General features: G+C 34.3%; 1 protein-coding gene across 2 annotated transcripts in view; it reads left to right on the top strand.

Annotated features, from left to right (window-relative positions):
* LOC113510733 (acetylcholine receptor subunit alpha-like 1) overlaps nucleotides 1-21092 on the top strand; it is a 366334-nt gene that overhangs the window by 146103 nt on the left and 199139 nt on the right. The window lies entirely within an intron of this gene.

The raw sequence follows: 21092 nt of genomic DNA, 5'->3' as shown, positions 1-21092 counted from the left end.
TGAAGTTAAGAGAGTTTTTTTTTTTATATATTTATCATAGTTATTTTTAAGGTTGCCATCCGTCCGGGTTTCTCTGCATTTGTTCTAGTTTAGAAGGAATCCGGTAAGCGTCTTGGCGGGGTAAAATTTAAAGTCTTGAATCTCTCGCGACATACGTATTGTGCCCACACGCTGCGATCAACCGACAAACTGACTCGCTAAAATCACCGACCGTCGATATGTCCGGGTTCTGGTCTCCAAAATCCGAGGTTTTCACGCGTCTTGTCCTGGTTGTCAAATTTGAGAGATGGAAACCCTAGTTTTTTTTTCTGTTTAAAATTTATGAAAATATTTTATTCAGTTGTCGTCAAACTATATTTAAAAGAAGTTCGGATCTAATTGTCAAATAAATTCAAATAAAAATGGTTGTATTTTTTTATGTTTATTACAGAGGTAATACCATCACTCATAACATATCATCATCATCATCATATCAGCCTGTCCACTGCTGAACATAAGCCTCCCTTTTGAGAGTTTTGTCAGTACTTGCCATGCTTGGCAGGCGGGTTGGCAACCGCAGTTAGGCTTCGAAGATATTTTAAGAAGGACGCTGCTTAGTCGCCTCTTACGATACCCACGGGAAAGGAATGGGTGGCCTATTCTATGCCGGGACCACGCAGTTATAACAACGTGAGGCAACTCATAACACCGTCATTTATACATCAAATTGAATTTTTTTATATTTATATGATAAACGTCAAAGACGGATAATAAACAAATATGTTTGCCCTTAAAAGTTTTAATGGCTCAAGTTTTCCGAAGTGTATGGCAACGTCGCAATTATCTGTCAATTTTCAAAGATGTTTAATGATTTCAATGATTCTAATTGACTATTTAAAAAGTCCTCTGCATTCGAACTGAAACGTTAACACTACCATATCGGAGCGTTGGCAATAAAAATCAGGGGGCCTACCATGAAATGAAATTCCGAATTTTCGGGCTCCATTTCGTACTTTTGTTCGTACCAAAATCGACCCTGTAAATGGAGCTTAACATTTCGTTTGTCATAAATCCTACCATAAAAGTTCAAAGGAACGATATTTTAGCATTTTTAATATTTTTAAACAGTACGTATCATGTAATTTCAGCATCAAATTTTTGTTTCGTTCGGATCCGAAATTTCGGAAAACATTTCATGGTAGGCCCTCTGGTTTGTAGAATATGTAATTGTAATCACTTCGCATCGTTCGCGAATTTCAAATATCGTTAAATTGTTTTTGAAAATTGACAGCTAATTGCGACGTTGCCAAATTAGAGTAAGCTGAAGTTATGAACCCTCTTAAGGGTCAAACATAGCTATGTATTGCCATTCCTGAGGACTTAGGTGTTATTCCTCTGTACCCTGTAAATTCACGCCATATCCCACCCTTCAAACCGAAATACAGCCATGCAAACACAACTGCTTTACGGTTGAAACACGAATGGGACAGAGGTACCCAAGCAAACGACTTTTGTACAAAGTTTCCCTGTGGTAAAAATGTATTATATTATATCATATTATGCCTTTATGTCATCAGTTACATTGTGACCCTGTCTCTTGTAACAGAGTAGAATGTGTAAATAGTTTTATACAGACAAAGCAAAGATAACTCTCTTAGATGCAGAACGTCCAGCAAATTTGGCTTCCACTCAAATAAATATGAACATCTATTATTTAAACAAGGAACGACGAGAGCCGAATTCTGAAACCAAAAACCATCCATTAATGCTGTAGCCGCTGCAGGAATTGTTTGATTTATGACTCAACAGACTGAGCTTCCGACCGTTTGGATAGTTCTACGAGGGATAGTGGCGGTATCTGGTATAATTATTGTTGCTACCCACGTCCGTAGCGCCATCTGTCTAGCTTGTACGTGTAAACTCGGCGTGTTATGAAATAGTCGAGTAAGAGAGCTATAACGGCAATTGATTGGAGTTTTATAGAGCTCGTGTGTTTTATGTTCACAAGTGTTATTTTTAACAGAAGTTTCTTGTAAGAATTTAGAGATCAACTAAAATTTATAATTGTTTTTAATAAAAACTAGATCAGATGATAGTCGTAATCCAGGGCCGTAGATTTTTTTTTAATGGGTATTAATGGAATGGTATCCCCACCCGAGCTATCGGTATACACCGGCGGGGCACCAGTGAATGATGATAGGCGAGGATGAAGCAGGTCAGTTAGCCCATCGTGACGAATTCAACAAGAATTGTTCACGATGGTTTCCAGGGGGAACCACGTGGAGGTCGACCTAATAGGGCATATTGCTAGCAATGGGGCTGTCAAACTCCATTGCTAACAATCCCTTTCCCCCTAGGGCCGTAGATTTAGATCTAAGTTTAGTAGGGCAAAATATTTTTTTGGTAGGGCAGAAGCCATAATTAAATTACTTTGAAAAAGCGAATCTGTATAATTTTCTTGGATCTTTTCATTTTAAGGTAGGGCATTGGGTCTTTTAATGTAGAGCATTGCCCCTCAGTGCCCGCCCCTAGCTACGGCCATGACGTGGTTGTATACGTATCTCATATATATGATCATGTGGCGCCCTCTATAGAATGACGAAGTTTGCTCTAAAGCTTATGATTGCTCTGTACTGTTACAATGTATTGTTTTTTGATTTAATTTTTTATTTGTTTATTTGCCAGAACATTGTTTTTTTACAGATATTGATCCATTGTGAAGTACAAATGTTCGCCTTATATTCTAAAGCATGCAAAATTATTATTGGGTACAAGATACATTACATTTAATACATACATATAAGTGACTTAACATTACACCAACTATTTATTAAACTAATAATAACAAAATTATAATACTATGTTGAAAAACCAATCCAACTGTCTTAAAAAAAATTGTTTTTAAGACAATTGGCAATGACCACGGCTATCTTATAAACATCATTATAAATATTCGTATTATATATTAAATATATTCAAATTTACTAAATATAAGTCGTTAATTTAATATACAATAAGTATTAAATAGTTTATACGAAAAAAACACAAACTAAATTGAGAACTTCCTTTTTTTGAAGTCGGTTGAAAATAAAATGTATCACTATTTCCTTTTTTAGGGTTCCGTACCTTAAAAGGATTTTCTATTTTTTACACAATGATCCTCCAGGATCATTTTGTTGTACGTCTGTCAAGACCCTCGTTCTCAGAAATATGTAGAGGTACCAAACTGAAATTAATATCAAATATTCAAGCATGCAGTCCTTTGAAGCTGTGAAAAATTAAATTTTTAAGTCAATACAATTAAAAAAATAGGACCATTTACAGTGAATCAAACCCTATAAGATATTTTCCATTGGCCTAGAATCATGCAATTAAAAATTGTAACCCACAAAATAAATTCAAATGAGACTTATTAAACTATTTTGTACCATTTTAGCGCGTGATTTTTTAGTACTAGGGTTTTAGTGTTTGAACTTATTTTTATTCACCAAATGCAGTTCTAAAATGGGCCAGTATTTGAGTAATAGGTCCAACGTGTCCCATTTATTACTACGACAGCCACAAACGTGGTGTGCAAGTTTAAATAAAATCCACTTCAAGGGAAAAATTCATGTAAGGACGTTAGGTTTGCGCAGAACGAGGTGTTACGTTATTGCTGCCCATAAAGCATCGTTTTCATAACGTATTTTAGTATATTTAACCAACTTCAAAACGATAGAAAGGTTTGAATTCAGTTGTATTTTTTTCTAAATTTGTTACCTCTTAATTCTACATACATACATACATATCTATCACGCCTGTTTCCCATTACGGTAGGCAGAAACAATGGAACGCCAAATACTTCGATTCAAACAAACCTCTTTCGCTTCTTCCACATTCATCAATCTTTTTATACACGCTCGCCGGTTACGGGTACTTTTAATTTGGCCCTTCTTCAGCACGTCGCCTATTTGGTCAACATACGTCCATCTAGGGCGGCCCCTACCGACATCTCTATTCATACTTGCTCAATAAATCCCTATCGTAACTCTTCTTTTATCCATCCTCTTCAAATGACCAAACCAACGCAACCTTTTTCTATTTTTGTCACTACATCGTCTTTCAGTGCACACTTCTCTCTAATCACACTGTTTCTTACTCTATCTTTCAATGTAATACCACACATACTTCTCAAAGCTCTCATCTCTACAGCATTTATCTTACTTTCATGCTTCTTCTGAAAATCTCCTCTTAATTCTCTCGTTTATAAACCGATTTTATATGTAAGGATATACTTTCAATTTTTATTTATTTATTTATTCATTAGTACAAATATGTGTACATGACGGACTTAATGCTAAAAGCATTCTCTCCCAGTCAACCATAGGGCAGTGTCAGAATACTCGAATGCGGTACTACTAATTATTGATATACATACATACTAAAATTACATATATAAACGAATAAATATATGTGAATAACAAATATACTTACACATATATGATATATACTATATTATACACGAATTTGGGAATAATATAAAGCACTTACTGCTCGGATAAAGATAAAAAGTGAGCGTGAACGCTTTTTTTGAAAGACGGTTTAGTCGGTAGTCTCTTAATGGCATCAGGAAGCGCGTTCCAGAGTCGTGAAGAATGTAGGAGAAAACATATTTGATGCCATAGACATTTTAGTAGTTTAGTTTTCAAATAAAAAAAAAATAGTTTTACAACCACTGAAATCGGTCTTGTTTTATAAAAAAAAATATGCTTAAACTATTTTATAAAATGAAGCCAATTGAAAGATTGAAAGAGACATAATTCCATAGTAATAGTTTAATGTGAACATTTTAAAGTGGATCGAGGGATAGGTAGCAGCGTCTCTTTTAAAACATCACGAAAGCCTAACTGCGGTTGCCAACCCGCTTGCCAAGCATGGCAATCACTGGCAAAAGCCCCCAAGGGCCTATGTTAATAGTGAACAATTAACAGTTAACAACTGCTGTATGATGACAGTTCTGGACTACTAAGGATAGTGCGAGTATAAAATTTCGCTTTGAAATATTTAACCACATAGTGCTTTATATTATTCTCAATTTCGTGTATAATATAGTATATGTCATATATGTGTAAGTATATTTGTTATTTATATATACTTATTCGTTTGTATATGTAATTTTAGTATGTATGTATATCAATATATAGTAGTGCCGCATTCGAGTATTCTGACACTGCCCTATGGTTGACTGGGAGAGAATGCTTTTAGCATTAAGTCTGCCATGTACACATATTTGTACTAATGAATAAATAAATAAATAATAATATTTTTATGTTTTTATAATATGAAAATTACCTTAATACAATCTGAATCAATAAATCGAAACAAATCAAATAACTGTAATAAGTGCGAACACTTTGTATTTTTTCCATAAATTTATTATTACATTTCTCAGAAACATTCTTTGTGTATTTTTTTATACGAATATCGGTCATTGACATGACTATATTCATAAAAATAATATATGGTATTACCATAATACATCACTCGAAAATGTCACTCTTGTACAATAGATACCAATTTTATTGGGCATGTAATCAATCTATCTTGTTAGTTTAAATTGTATTGAATTTTCAACCTCATTTTAAAGTAAATTTCATTATTAACATGTCATCCTAGTAAATTGATACATCGCTTGTATTGTCCATAGTAACAGAATTTCACAGGATTTAATATCTGAAAAACCAAACTATGGCCCGCTTCCTATCTTATGGTACTTGCTTTATTTTTTTTAATGGGTGATAATGAAATAGTAACCCCAATTGCGCTAACGGTATACGCTAGTGGGGCACCAGTGAGGGATGATAGATGAGAATGAAAAAAACTGGTCAGTTAGCCCATCGTGATGAATACACTTCGAATTAAGCACGATGATTTCTAGGGGGGACCACGTGGAGGTCGACCTGGTTGAGTATATTGCTAGCAATAGGGCCTTTAGTATCCTATCTATATTAATAACAATCCCTTCCTGGTACCTGTCGTATTAGGTGTTTATTGCAGAACTCGATAGACGCCACAGAAAATACAGTCCAGCCATCATCTGTACTGTAAACATGTTAGTTTAATGTATTACCATCGATTCACTAAGAAGAAAAATCTGTGAAAAAAATATGATCAACTACAATTCTTAATGTAATTTTGGGTACTCGGCAGCATCGGTTTACTTTTGCTATTTTGGTAAACGGAACCGATATAGATAGATAAATAGATAGATAGATACTCTTTATTGTTTCCTCCAAAAGATTACAATAGTAAACATATTATAAATATAAACAATTACAAGGTACCCAAGCAATCGACTTTGTACAAAAGTCGATTGTTTAGAAACCTCTGTTCCATTCGTGTTTCAACCGTAAAGCAGTTGTGTTTGCATGGCTGTGTTTCAGTTTGAAGGGTGGGATATGGCGTGACTTTACTGGGTATGGAGGAATAACACCTGAGTCCTCAGAAATGGCAGCGCATGGGAGGTATCATGGACGAAACAGTATACTCTGTCATGTCCATGGTACTGCTCATGTCTATAGGCGACGGTTACCACTTTCCATCAGGTGGGTCGTCAACTTGTTTGCCATTCTAAGTTGTATAAAAAAAAACAATTACAAGAAATAATCACAATGAGATTTACATTTCTGGTTTATAAAGACGGTAATTATCGCCTTTCATTATCATCATATCTGCCGTCCACTGTTGAATATAGATATCCTCGTATTCAATGGTTTTGCTAATAGTTGCCACGTTTGACAAGTGGTTTGGCAACCGCAGGCTAGCCGTCTCTTGACCAATAAATTTCCTTAGCCTCTTACGATACTCACTAGAAAGGAAGAGGTCGCCCATTTTCTAGGCTTCAGTAGTACTTTTTTTATTATTTTTTTATTTTAATTATTTTTTAGACTGAATGATTATAGGTTACCTAATCGCGTTATTTCTCATCTCTTATTACATTGTATAAAAATTCTAAAATGTCTAAAAATTAATTCATGCCCACATTTCATTGAGCATATTTGAATCTAAGTCCTCTCTGAGGCGAGTCTACCGCTAGCTCCTGAGTTTGATTGTTAACCCTTCTTTGCATAATGGTGGAAATTTCCATCATAACATTGAATGTCCAAAAGTTATATAAAAGAACAAGTTCACTTTAAATTGATCGTGTCTGGATACCTTTTTAATGTCCATTGCAGAAAAAAAAACATACCTGTTAAATTTATTTTTTTAACCATTTTTCCTTTAATTTTGCACATGAATTATATCACCTTTCTTTATTTCATCAATAAAAAAAAATCATCCAAAGAAGGGTTAACGACATTTTTCGTCATCGAAGAGTTAATCTAATCTGCAAAGCTTTTGGTGTCGTATGTAAATCTAGTGGAAACTAAGTAACAATGCTTACAAATATTTGAAAACTAAAATGTCCGTTGTAATTATAGTTTATAATACCTACACTAGATGGCACCAACGTCGAGCTTAATGATGTACCGTAGTGTAATTAGAAATGTTCTCAGCTCTCGTAGCTTTAGTAAAGAAAATATTATTGCATTTATCTTTACGAAGATTTTATTGAAATATATCCTTACTATGGTCTTTCCTTATATTAATAGAAGGCCGTTTGGTCCCAGCATAGAATAGGCCATCCCTACCTATCCCGTGGGTGTCCTAAGAGTCAACTAAGGGAGGACGAGGGATGGGTAACAGTGTCCCTCTTAAAACTTCTCTAAAGCCTGACTGGGGTAACCACAGTTAAGCTTTTAGAAGTCTTTCAAGAGGGAAGCTGCTGCCCATCCCTTTATTTCTACCTTTCTTTCTTCCTTTCCTTTTTACTAGTCGCCTCTTACGACACCTATAGGAAAGGAAGGGGTGATCTATTCTATACCGGAACCACACGGCCATATAAATAGTCATATAAAAACTATAGTCAGGAGCATACGTCTATATATTTGTATTTCCAAATATATAACTTTTAGAAAGCCTTCATAATGAATGTATAATTATAATATAAAAAATCCGCTCATATATTTTTAAAATTTATATAATAAGATACCGTCGCATCGCTGCATGTATAAAAATTCCATTAGATTATCCTATACTATCGCATTCTGAATTCCGTTGGTACTTTGCGACATTACCACACTGCTCACGCCACTAGCGCCATCTGTCGTTGCCATAAAATACATCACTGCAGTGGCTGCTTGGCACTAAGCCGATATTACAGACTTGATCAGTAGTCCAACTACATTATAGGTTACAGAGTATATAATTAGGTGAACTTAGAAGTGACCTACTTGGCATTACTACATGATTTTTTAAACGGTTTCAGAAATAAGGGAGAAGATTTTCAATTCTTGTATTTTTTTTTATACAACTTAGAATGGCAGACAAGCTGACGGCCCACCTGATGGAAAGTGGTAACCATCGCCTATAGACGTAAGCCGTACCATGGATATAACAGAGTTTACTGTTTCGCCTATGATACCCCCCATGCGTTACCATTCCTGAGGATTCACATGTTAATCCTCTGTACCTTGTAAATTCACACCATATCCCACCCTTCAAACTGAAACACAGCCATGCAAGCACAACTGTTTCACGGTTGAAACACGAATGGGACAGAGGTACCCAAGCAATCGACTTTTGCACAAAGTCTCCCTCTATATGTTTTCTATACAATTTTGAATTGTAAATGAGTTGATAAACTATCTCATGGAATGTAGTAGTCGTCGCATATTGACATGAGCAGCAAAAAGTATACCATGACGCCCGTGGCACCGTTCGTATGTTACCACTCCTGTTTACTGAGATGTTATTCTTCTATACATATTTATGTGTATGTTATGTGATATCTTCATTAATTCTGAACCGATTTTAATAAATCTTTTTACAATTGAAGGGGTTTAATCCCGGATTGGTTCCATATTAATTTTATGTCGATTTGCGAAATAAAATAATAAATTGTGATCCTTTTTTAAATTTAAAATGGTTAAGTATATTGTTTAAAATTACATTTTTGTTAAATTTAATTTTTTTTTTTTAAATAAGTAATACACCTTTCGAAGTGGGAAGATATTTAAAAACCGTAACAAAAAAGGTTTATTTTTTTCATTTTGACCATTAAATTCAGAGATCCATAAATAAGTATTCTAAAATCCAACGGATTGTGTTTGAGTTATGATACTGCAACGAAGCGATTCGTATAAAACCTGTAAAAGGGATACGCAATCAAACCATACCTTATGCCCCAGTCATAAGGTGTATTTTAAATAAATTTAAATCTACCATTTTGATGACCAATTCACACTCAGAGTGAAATTTTAAAATGTCTACGTGCATACATAAAAACACAATGTACTTTTTACCGACTTCAAAAAGAAGGAAATTCTCAATTCGGTTATTTTGTTTTACGTTTATTACCTCATAACTCCGTAAATTGTGAATCGACTTGGAAAAATCTTTTTTTATCTGAAAGTGTATACTTACAAATTAATTTCATATGAATTTTATTGAAATCCGTTTAATAGTTAAGTTATTAAGTCAAAATAACTGGTTTTGTTACAAATGAAGTCGCTCTTTATTGTAAGATACTATCTTTAATTGTTCCATTTGCGTACAATATGATACTCGTACTATTACCAACTGTAAAATTAAACGAAATTTTTTTTTCGAAAAATTAATAATTTCTCTGCGAATAGAAAATATGCTCACTTCGTAATCGGTCTTTTTTTTCTTTTGAAAAATGTATAATTATAGTTCTACTCGTAAAGGCTTGCAAAAATGTAAAAGAAAAAAAACACATCTGCAATAGCATTGTAAAGAAATATTATTAAGTTAAAGTAACCGTAAAAGAAATGTACAAAGCATATTTTACAAGCACATTCTCGCGTTTTATTTCGTTGAGAGATTTTTTAATCAACATTTTTAAATGTTCATATAAAAAATACGTTTACTTGAAAACATTTTAAAAGATGCCTACATTTAGTAATTACAATGTTGAATATAACAATTTTATATATTTATTTTAACTTTATTGCACCATTTATAAAATAGTAAATACATTTAACTGTAATAAGAAATGATACAAAATGCGACCTTATCGCTAAGCAATCTCTTCCAGACAACCTTTGGGTAGAGGACATTGAGAAAAGAAAGAAAAACAAAGGGTAGGTGGCGCACTATTATATATATATATATATATATATATATATATATATATATATATATATATATATATATATATATATATCTTATGTATAGATTATTACATTATATCAGCTTTTAACTATCCACTGCTGAACTCTATCCCTCTTCTCTCAGTCAACAGTCTAACAGTCTCCCTTAAGGGGGGTTTTCCAGTAGTTGCCACATTTAGTAGGCGGATTGGCAACCGCTGTTAGGCTTTAGGGATGTTTTAAGAGGGACGCTGCTGCCAATAATTCGATTATTAAGTTCCCTTAGTCGCCTCTTACGACATCCACGGGAAAGGAAGGGATGGCCCTTTCAATGGTGGGGCAACATGGCAATAAATTTATTGAAAATATTTTTTTAATTATTTAATTAATTTTGAAATTTAATACTTATCATCACTACATAGTATAAAACAAAATCACTGTCGCTGTCTGTCCGTCCCTATGTATACTTAAATCTTTAAAACTAGGCAACGGATTTCGAAGCGGTTTTTTTAATAGATAAAGTGATTCAAGAGGAAGGTTTATATGTATAATACATGCATAATATTGTAGAGAAACACTGATAATTTTAGGTTTCTAATGTGACGTGATGTAATGTTTACCCGCGCGAATCCGTGGCGGGTCGCTAGTTTAAAGTATAAAACTGCGGTTGCTAATCCATCTGCCAAGTATGGCAACCAATGGCAAAACGCTATTCAGCAGTGACCAGTAAACAGCTTATACGATGACGATGATTTTCAATTTCATCTAACTATAAATGGTAGTACTGCTAATTTGTTATACTGTGACGACACGTATTGCACTGGATCGTCTTTTCGCAGAAAGCCCGCCAATACCGTAAATGTTACTGATTTACGATTTCACCACTTTTGCAACGTAATGGGAATTTTTGAGTTTCTGCCAATGCATTTAAGAGTTTCGCCCGTTTTAGTCGGCACGCGGTATAATTTTATTAGATATTGTAATGGATAAAATTTTATGACAATCTATAATTTATGTACACTGCAAGCCAAAATGGACCTTAATAATTCTCTCTCTGTCTTTAAGTTTGTTTAGCTTGTTTTGTTATTTACCACTTAACTAAATCAATACATTATTATACGATTTAGTTAAGTAGTAAGTAAGATTGCTTACTCATTGGTTATACAGGTTGAAATTGATGAATTTGATTCTACTGTAATAATAGAAGTTCGGTTTCTTTATTATTGTTCTACCAGAGGGAGACTTTGTACAAAAGACGTTTGCTTGGGTACCTCTGTCCCATTCGGGTTTCAACCGTAAAGCAGTTTTTTTTTATGGGTGAAAATGGTATGGTAACCCCGCCTGCGCTTACAGGATACGCTGGCGGAGCACCAGTGAAGGGTGATAGATGAGAAAGAAAACAGGCCAGTTAGCCCATCATGATGAATTCATCAGGAATTAACCATGATAGTTTCCAAGGAGAACCGCGAGGAGGTCAACCTGGTTGGGTATATTGCTTGCAATGGGATTCTCAGTCTCCATTACTAACAATCCCTTTCCCCCCTAACCGTACCGTAAAGCAGTTGTATTTGCATGGCTGTGTTCGGTTTGAAGGGTGGGATATGGCGTGAATTTACAGGATATAGAGGAATAACACCTGAGTCCTCAGGAATGGCAACGCATGGATGGTATCATGGGCGAAACAGTATACTCTGTTATGTCCATGGTACTGCTCATGTCTATAGGCGACGGTTACCACTTTCCATCAGGTGGGCCGTCAGATTGTTTGCCATTCTAAGTTGTATAAAAAAACATATTTAGTTAATTTAATTTTCTTTTGATTCTTATTGGCCATCTTCATTATAGATGACCTTTGCAGTCTAGTGGCTGAACACATCACTTTAACTTTAACAAGAATTTTAAATATATAAAATATAATTCGTGCCCTTATACTAAATTTCATAGTAATTAGTTAAGCTGTTTTCTTAATGGGTGATAATGGAATGGTAACCCCGCCTGCGCTATCGGTATACGCTGGCGGAGCACCAGTGACGATGAAAGCAGGTCAGTTAGCCCATCGTGATAAATTCCACTATGATTAACCACGATGGTTTCCAGGGGGAACCGCGTTGAGGCAATCTCTTTTCCCCCTAGTTAAGCTGTTGAGATATTATATGATAACAAACAAACTCACTTTTATATTTATAATGTTAGTAAGGATCATATCGTCACCTCTATGGCAAATTTACGAATCTGCAGTTTTTGCAAATTTGACATTTCTTTAAAAATCTACATTTTGCATCATACTACTTATTGTGGCTTATTTTCAAATTTCTATCTCTAATGGTTAAAGAAATCGAGTAGCTTGAATCTCCATAATTTTGTGAAAAGTAAACTTACTTAGCATATTTTTATAGTATTTTCTATAATAAACACTTAAATATGAAAATTTCAATAATTATTTTATCAATTTTTCAATCCTAATGTTGTTATTTAAACTGAAATTTTCTTCAAAATACGTGATTTATACCTTGATATATTTACGAAAGTGGCACTTTCGTTACTTTGCCAGATATTAAGATAAATTATTTTCTTTGGCAACTTACGAAACTGCCACTTTCGTAGATTTGCTGTTGTATAACTCAATACCTAGGAACTCTCATGTATGAAGGTGCAAAGTAACGAATATGCATTTATTCGTGATACATGTAATATAATAATAATTAATTAAGTGCATTCAATAAAAAACAGGATTTTAAAACTAAAATGTTAGCATGATCTTTTACAGCAGTCTTCTATCAAATGTTATTTGCATTCTAATGTTTCAAAACGTTCCCCTGTAAAATGTATCTTTTTCAGTTTCGTAAGTTTACCATAGAGGTGACGATATTACCATAGTTCACACTTATACCACGAAGATCATCATTTATCATTTTTTACACAAACCACATATCTTTTTCATCTCCTCCTTTACATTCATACATGTTCAACCCCTTCTTGAAAACATGGAATTTGTTTCTCCCCATAACACGCCCATACCACGATAATCCGTTACTTTGCAACTTCCCCCTACATTTGCGCGACTTTTAGACGTCTTCGTTCATACTCGTTCTTTGTCCTGTCATTCCTTATCATCCCATATATTCATCTTAGTATTCGCCTTGGCTGCATATATTATTATTTAATGTAGCAACACTGGATTAAAATATGACGTATTTAGAGCATTAAAAACATGAAAAATTTGGGTTTAAGTTATAAAGATATACATTTAGGGAATAAGATTTAAAAACTCCAAATGATTTAAGAGGGACACTGCTGCCCAAAGCGATATGTTTAGTTAATAATATATTTAAAAAAAGTTTATCCATTAAAAAAAATATAATTTTAATTTGGAAAAAAATTTTCTCTGAAAAAAATAGGACACCAGAAAAAAAGATGGGAGGATGACATAAAAAGAACAGCGGGACGGTTGTGGTATAGATTAACGAAAGATAGAGGAAAGTGGGAGGATCTTGAGGAGGCCTATGTCAAAGGACAAGTGGGAAAAGTCGATTAGAAATGTAGTGTTAAAAGCTTGTAAAATGTAATACTTTCAGTAATAAAGGCTTATTATTATTATTTATATTGTTATATATTGACCTAGCTATTCCTCGAGACGTTTTTTGCGTCATCGAATTATGTTTACTAACTAAGTGGATCCTTCTCTATTTCATACAGTACGTATATATCAAATTTCAGTGATTGATTAAGCTGTTTAAGAGCTATAAGATAACAAACAAACAAACTTTCTCATTTATATTATTAATATATTTATGCTGGATTTATTTTAATAATTATTTCCTTTACATCAGAGCATATGTCGTGTCAAAAAGTCAGGGGTGAAGTGAAAATTATGGTGTGTGTGTAACACAAGTGTCAGATTTTACATGTTTCGAAATTGTTTATAAAAGAAAATGCGCACGGCTAAGGCATTCCGCTTTCAAAGTTTCACCGGTGGTGAAGTTAAAATCTTGACGTACACGAACAATTTAGAATAAATAATATGGAGGGAAAGTATCGTGTCGTGGAGTCTGTACGATTTCAAATTTTGTCTGTTTATTTTTTTTTTTTTTTTTTTTTATTTTATTTTATAATTTAAGAGAAGACAGTTCTCATGTACGTGTATGGGAAGAGTTATAAAAATAAATCATGTGTGGAAATTTTTTTTTTATGCAACTTAGAATAGCAAACAAGCTGACGGGCCACCTGATGGAAAGTGGGAACCGCCGCCGATAGACATGAGCAGTACCATGGACGTAACAGAGTAATACTGTTTCGCCCATGATACATCCCATGCGTTGCCATTCTTGAGGACTCAGGTGTTATTCCTCTATACCCTGTAAATTATCTGTCATATCCCACCCTACAAGCCAAAACACAGTTATGCAAACACAGCTACTTCATGACAAAAACACGAATGGGACAGATGTGCCCAAGCAAACGATTTTTGTACAAATTCTCCCTCTGGTAAACGTATTATTATTATTACTTTTTGTATGAGCATATCACCCTCTTTACTACACCGTGGGTGTCATAATAGACGACTAAGGGATCTTAGTGATCGAGGCATAGGCAGCAGTATCCCTTTTAAAACATCAGCAAAAGTCTAACTGTGGTTGCCAACCTGCCTGCCAAGCGTGGCAACTAATGTCAAAACTCCTCTTATTGGGGAAGACTATGTTCAAAAGTGAAACGTTTTTCTTTTTTAAAGCCAGTTAACGCCTTTCTTTTATACAACTTAGAATGGTAAACAAGCTGACGGCCCACCTGATGGGAAGTGGTAACCGTCGCCTATTGACATGAGCAGTACCATAGACATAACAGAGTGTACTGTTTCGCCCATGATACCCCCCATGCGTTGCCATTCCTGAGGACTCAGATGTTATTCCTCTGTACCCAGTAAATTCACGCCATATCACACCCTTAAAACCGAAACACAGCCATGCAAACACAACTGCTTCACAGTTGAAACACGAATGGAACAGAGATACCCAAGCAATCGACTTTTGTACAAAGTCTCCCTCTGGTATGGCTGATATAACTTTTTTTTGGCTTTTCGGATGCAATCAAGTGATAATCATTTTTAATCGAGATCAAAAAAAGAGGACGAATGTATTTTTATGTTTGACACTTCAGAACTTTGACATTCATAAAACGATTTGGAAAATTCTTTTTTTAAAAATACACGATTTTAAATTAGTTCCACAGAAATTTTGTCAAAATTAATTCAGTACTTAGTTTAGTTTTTAAATCAAAATAATCGATCTAAAAACCAAACTACTGATTGAATTAGGCTGTATTTGTAAAATAACATGTACTTGTTAATAACAATTACGTTACTATGCTAATAACAATTGACAGGACATTGTATTGGTAAACTAATAGGCATAACATTATATTTAATTATCAGACACGATCCGCCATTACAGCTATTTCGAGCTGCCGCTACCAGCAGTGAATCCGTGAATTCAAAGCGCCGCGACCGTCGCGTCGGGCAAGGCAATTTATTTTAACCAAAGCCACCCAAGCAACTTTCCCCGAATTAGCATATTTTCATCATATTCGCCGTGGTCACTAAGCGAATTAACATTACTTAATGATTTTATTATATTTGTAGAGGACGCCACCGACGGGTTTTACATAATAATAGAATTTTTAACTTGTCAAAGTCAACACAGCTTTCTGTATGCTTTAGGTATATGTTAATTTGTGTATGTAATATTTAGAGCATGTGTTTCATAATGATTTTTTTTTTCATTCAGCTTAGAATAGCAAACAAGCTGACGGTCCACCTGATGGAAAGTGATAACCGACGCTTATAGATATGAATACTAACATGGACATAACATAATGTATTGCTTATGATACCCTTCATGCGTTGTCATTCCTGAGAACTAAGGTGTTATGTCTTTATATCCCGTAATGCTACTTTGCTACTATAGAAATATAAAGAAAAAACATTACTATATGCGAAAACTTACTAATTTAAAACTTACTAACATGCGAAAGAAGTTGTTTGACTCGAAGCATTTGACGTTCCATTGTTTCTGTCTACCCCAAAGGGACACAGGCCTGACAAATATAAATGTATGCAAGTATTTAATAATTTAGTGAAAAATGAGAATTGATTTAAGAAATCTGCTTCTTGGGTACTTCTGTCCCATCCGTGTTTTTATCGAAAAGCAGCTGTATTTGTATGGCTGTGTTTTAGTTTAAAAAGTGAGATATGTCAGTGAAATTACAAGATAACACATTTTTTGTAATGTTGTCAATAAAGAATAAATAAATAAATAATATGTTTCATGGACGTTACGTCTATGGGGAAGTCCTATGTTCAGCAGTGGACAGATATGTCGATGATGATGATTTCATAATCATCATCATGTATCACAATGTATTTGATGATGTCCATATATGTTCATATTTAAAGGCGGTTACCACTTTTGATCAGGTCTGCAATTAGCTTTTCTAACTTACATAAAAAAAGAACAGAATCTATTAAGCCATTAATTTGTTTTTATAATAAGCTAAACAGGTAGTAATAAAAATGCATTTTTCAATACTTGGCCACTGTCGTAGCCTGTCGCATTGCGAAACTTTGCCACATTCTGTAACATTTTAAGCTATCCCCTTGGGGGGAATTCTTGGTAACATTCTTGAAGTTTATATAACAAAAGTAACTGCCAACAAGTGAAGTTTAAAACTCATCTACTTCTGTAGACTATTTAAGTAGTCTACATGACTATATATCAGTACATAATCTAATTTTAATAATTTTAAAATATTTATTTTTAGTTTTAATAGTTAACCAGAGGGAGACTTTGTACAAAAGTCGATTGTTTGGATACCTCTGTCCCATTCGTGTTTCAACCGTGAAGCAGTTGTGTTTGCATGGCTGCGTTTTGGTTTGAAGGGTGGGATATGGCGTGAATTTACTGGGTACAGAGGAAAAACACCTGAGTCCTCAGAAATGGCAACACATGGGGGGGGGGGGGGGTATCATGGGTGAAACAGTATACTCTGTTATGTCCATGGTACTGCGCATGCTCATCTTTTCATTAATTTCAGCCAACAGAAACAAAAGTTGACAAGTTTTTGATACTAATAAGTCGTTTAAATCTGTATTTTTTTTTACATTTATTTATATATATTTATTTTCATGCCAAATATTACAAATTAGTTGGTTTAGTAAAGTAGATAAGCACAAAATATATATGATATCTCGTAGGGTACTATAATTTACAAATAGAGACAGAGAGAACTATCTACTTTTATAAAAATTAAATATTTATATTTTTTTTAATGAATGATAATGGAATGGGGATACCATACATGCCTGCGCAATCAGTATACACTGGCGAGGCACCAGTGAGAGGTGATAGGTGAGGATGAAAGCAAATCAGTCAACCCATCGTGACGAATTCCACTAGAATTAACCACGATGTTTTCCAGAGGGAACCACGTGGAGGTCGACCTGATAGGGTATGTTGTTGGCAAAGGGTCAGTTAGACCCTATTACTAACAATCCCTTTCCCCCCAAAATCTTTATTTATATTGTATCATGGTTTATTCATTTCTTTTTAGTAAATTTACTTGTTTGTCCCAAGTTAAACTTTTTGGTAGTAAAAATGGAATAGTTTAATTATTTATTCTCGTGCTAGTATCACAGCGTTGTAGTACTCAACAGGGGTATCGAGTGTTTTATAACTGCAGCAATTTTAATATAAAACAAATATTTCTTACCGATCGTAAGAATGTTTTGAAACTATATCGAGAGAGAGTTCTAGAAAGTTCTAGACATTCTTTAATAGAGGCGAGCTCTACGAGTTATTGAGAAATTTATGGATTATGTTGCTAGTTACATTCCTACTGTCTTAAGTATTTAATACTATAAATATATGAGATGTTTATTTGTTTATTACCTAATGTATTATTCTACTACTTTATTCCTTTCATTTACAAATAGCTCTTATTATATAAAAACAATACAACAATAAATTAAAGTTAATATAAAATTCCTTAAATACTAATACTAATTATAAGTAATCCCCCAACGCACCACACCGAGGCAGCGTACCCAAGATACTGGCAGCATTACCTCTTTGGATTGCCAAACTTATCTTTTGGGCAAAGTAGCTACCAGCTCTTTATTATTACCTTATATTATACATAAAAGAGATATGTATACATAATCGATATCGAAAAGAATTTTTGAAAAATAATCTCACTGATATTATAAATGTAAAAGTGAGTTTGTTGATTCTTTATAGCGCCTTTACAGCTTAACCAGGAATTTGGTATACAATTACTTGGAAGGAAAAGAATATAAGCTTTTATCCGATTTAGTAAGCATATCCCAGTGATACGAACGAAGTCGCGTGTAAAAGATAGTATTATATAAATACATCTGTACCCTGTAAATTCACGCCATATCCCACCCTTCAAACCTAAACACAGTTCTGCAAACACAACTGCTTCATGGTAGAAACACGAATAGGACAGAGGTACCCAAGCAATCGACTTTTGTGCAAAATCTCCCTTTGGTGAAAGAGTATACTGTCTTACCCATGATACCTCGCATGTGTTGCCATTCCTGAGGACTAAAGTGTTATTCCTCTGTACCCTGTAAATCATCACTTTGTGGTAAAATACGAGGCAAAGAATGGCGATGTGTCTAGTATAAAAGTAAAATTAAAAAGCAAAATGACGACACCAAATCTTTTTTCTTTATCGCTGAACCAGAAAACGTCTATGAGTTTCCTTAATTCATTTAGAGCAATTTCATCAAAGCTATTCTACATAATGTAATTTAAGAGTGTCCCGCAAAAAACCGAGTTCGGTCTTAACAAATTTATAACAGTACCAACACAGAAGTACCTAATCAATTATTTTTTTTTTTTACTTTTTGATCCACGTAGTCCCGGTATAGAATAGGCCACCCTTTTGTTTCCTGTTGGTGTCATAAGAGGCGATTAAAGGAACTTAATGGTTCAAGGATATGTAACAGCGGTTAACTGCGGTTGCCAACCTGCCTGTCAAACGTGGTAACTATTTTTATTATGCAACTTAGAAGCTGACGGCCTACCTGAAGGAAAGTGATAACAGATATAACAGAGTTTTTTTATACAACCTAGAATGGCAAACAAGCTGACAGCCCATCTGATGGAAAGTGGTAACCGGCGTCTATAGACATGAACAGTACCATGGACATAACAGAGTATATTGTTTCGCCCATGATACCCCCCACCCTATGCATTGCCATTTCTGAGGACTCAGGTATTATTCCTCTGTACCCTGTGAATTCACTGCTATATCCCACCTTTCAAAGCGAAACACAGCCATGCAAGCACAAGTGCTTAACGGTAGATACACATAATAGAAACTACTGGCAGAACTCCCCTTTTGGGGGGAAACCCTGTATTTAGCAGTAGACAGTAAATGGTTAACATGATAATGACGATGAATCTCTAACGTAATAAAGTATTAATTAAAAATTAACGGAATATTACCTCGGACTCGATCCCAATAGCTTTGTTGTTATCGATACTAAAAATAAATATCGCAAAACGATCTCTGTATTGATGTATTAGCTATATAAGTATTCTTTTATGTCGTATCCAGGGGAAATAATGGCAATAACCTTTTAAATAAGTCGCGGTCCGGGTTATGGCAAATAGAAAATTTATCGCTCTATATCAATTTTATACAGCGTTACGATGAGTGGGTAAACAGGCGGAACAGAAACGAGTCGAGACATTTAATGGTATAATGCTCCAGCTATTTATGTGCGCCTGGTACAATTTGTCTTTACTTTAGAAAATACTAAGTGTTTCTTCCTGGTTTTTCCGCGTAATCAATATATAAAGTATACTATGTGCTAAGTTACGATGTGTAAAGATGTCTTTAAACTTTTTTTTTGTCAAAAAAACTTTTAGTATTTTTTTATTCTAAAAAAAAAAATAACAGCTTCAATCATCACAAAATCAGACCAACTCAGAAGTAAATCCTGTCAAATACATAAAAAAAAAAACATATAATCAGTTCATTATTGAGAGATTTAAATAGTATATACGAAAACAGTAAAAATGAAATGATTGTTTAAATAGGTACTTATAAATAATATTTAATAATAGATGTAAATAAGAAATCTTTGTTGGTGAAGAGAGACGCCTTTGCATTTTACGAAATGCAAACTTGTAACTTTTTACACTCATTGTTATTCAAACGAGTTATATAAAACTCAACTAATAAACAAAAATTTAGTTCAGACTATGACCTTATATTTCCCCATAACGAATATATATGTATTATTAAAAGGACATTACCTTTTGAACATTTCCCACATTAAAAAGGGACTCATAATTATCAACATTAGCCACAAGATTCTCATAATTCTACTACGACTGACACTTTTACAAAGGCTCAAATAAAATACCAGAGGAAGACTTTGTACAAAAGTCGTTTGCTTGAATACCTCTGTCTCATTCGTGTTTCTACCGTGAAGCAGTTGTTTCTGCATGGCTGTGTTTCGATTTGAAGGGTGGGATATGGCGTGAATTTACATGGTACTGAGGAATAACATCTGAGTCTTCAGGAGTAGCAACGCATGGGGGGTATCATAGGCGAAACAGTATACTCTGTTATGTCCATGGTACTGCTCGTGTCTATAGGCGACGTTTACCACTTTCCATCAGGTGGGCCGTCAGCTTGTTTGCCATTCTAAGTTGTATAAATTCTTTTTCAAATCGAAATACAGCCATGCAAACACAGCTGCTTCACGGTTGAAACACGAATGGGACAAAGGTACCCAAGCAATCGACTTTTGTACAAAGTCTCCCTCTGGTGAGACTAATGACATAGTACACAGGTTTATTTTTACCTAACTTAAACAACAGTTTTATT

This window comes from Galleria mellonella, unplaced genomic scaffold, assembly GCF_026898425.1.
Source record: "Galleria mellonella isolate WM207_F2 unplaced genomic scaffold, CSIRO_AGI_GalMel_v1 utg32, whole genome shotgun sequence".
Taxonomy (NCBI): Eukaryota; Metazoa; Arthropoda; class Insecta; order Lepidoptera; family Pyralidae; genus Galleria; species Galleria mellonella.
Note: the sequence above shows the minus strand (reverse complement) of the source record. Positions and strands in the feature narration are given on the sequence as shown.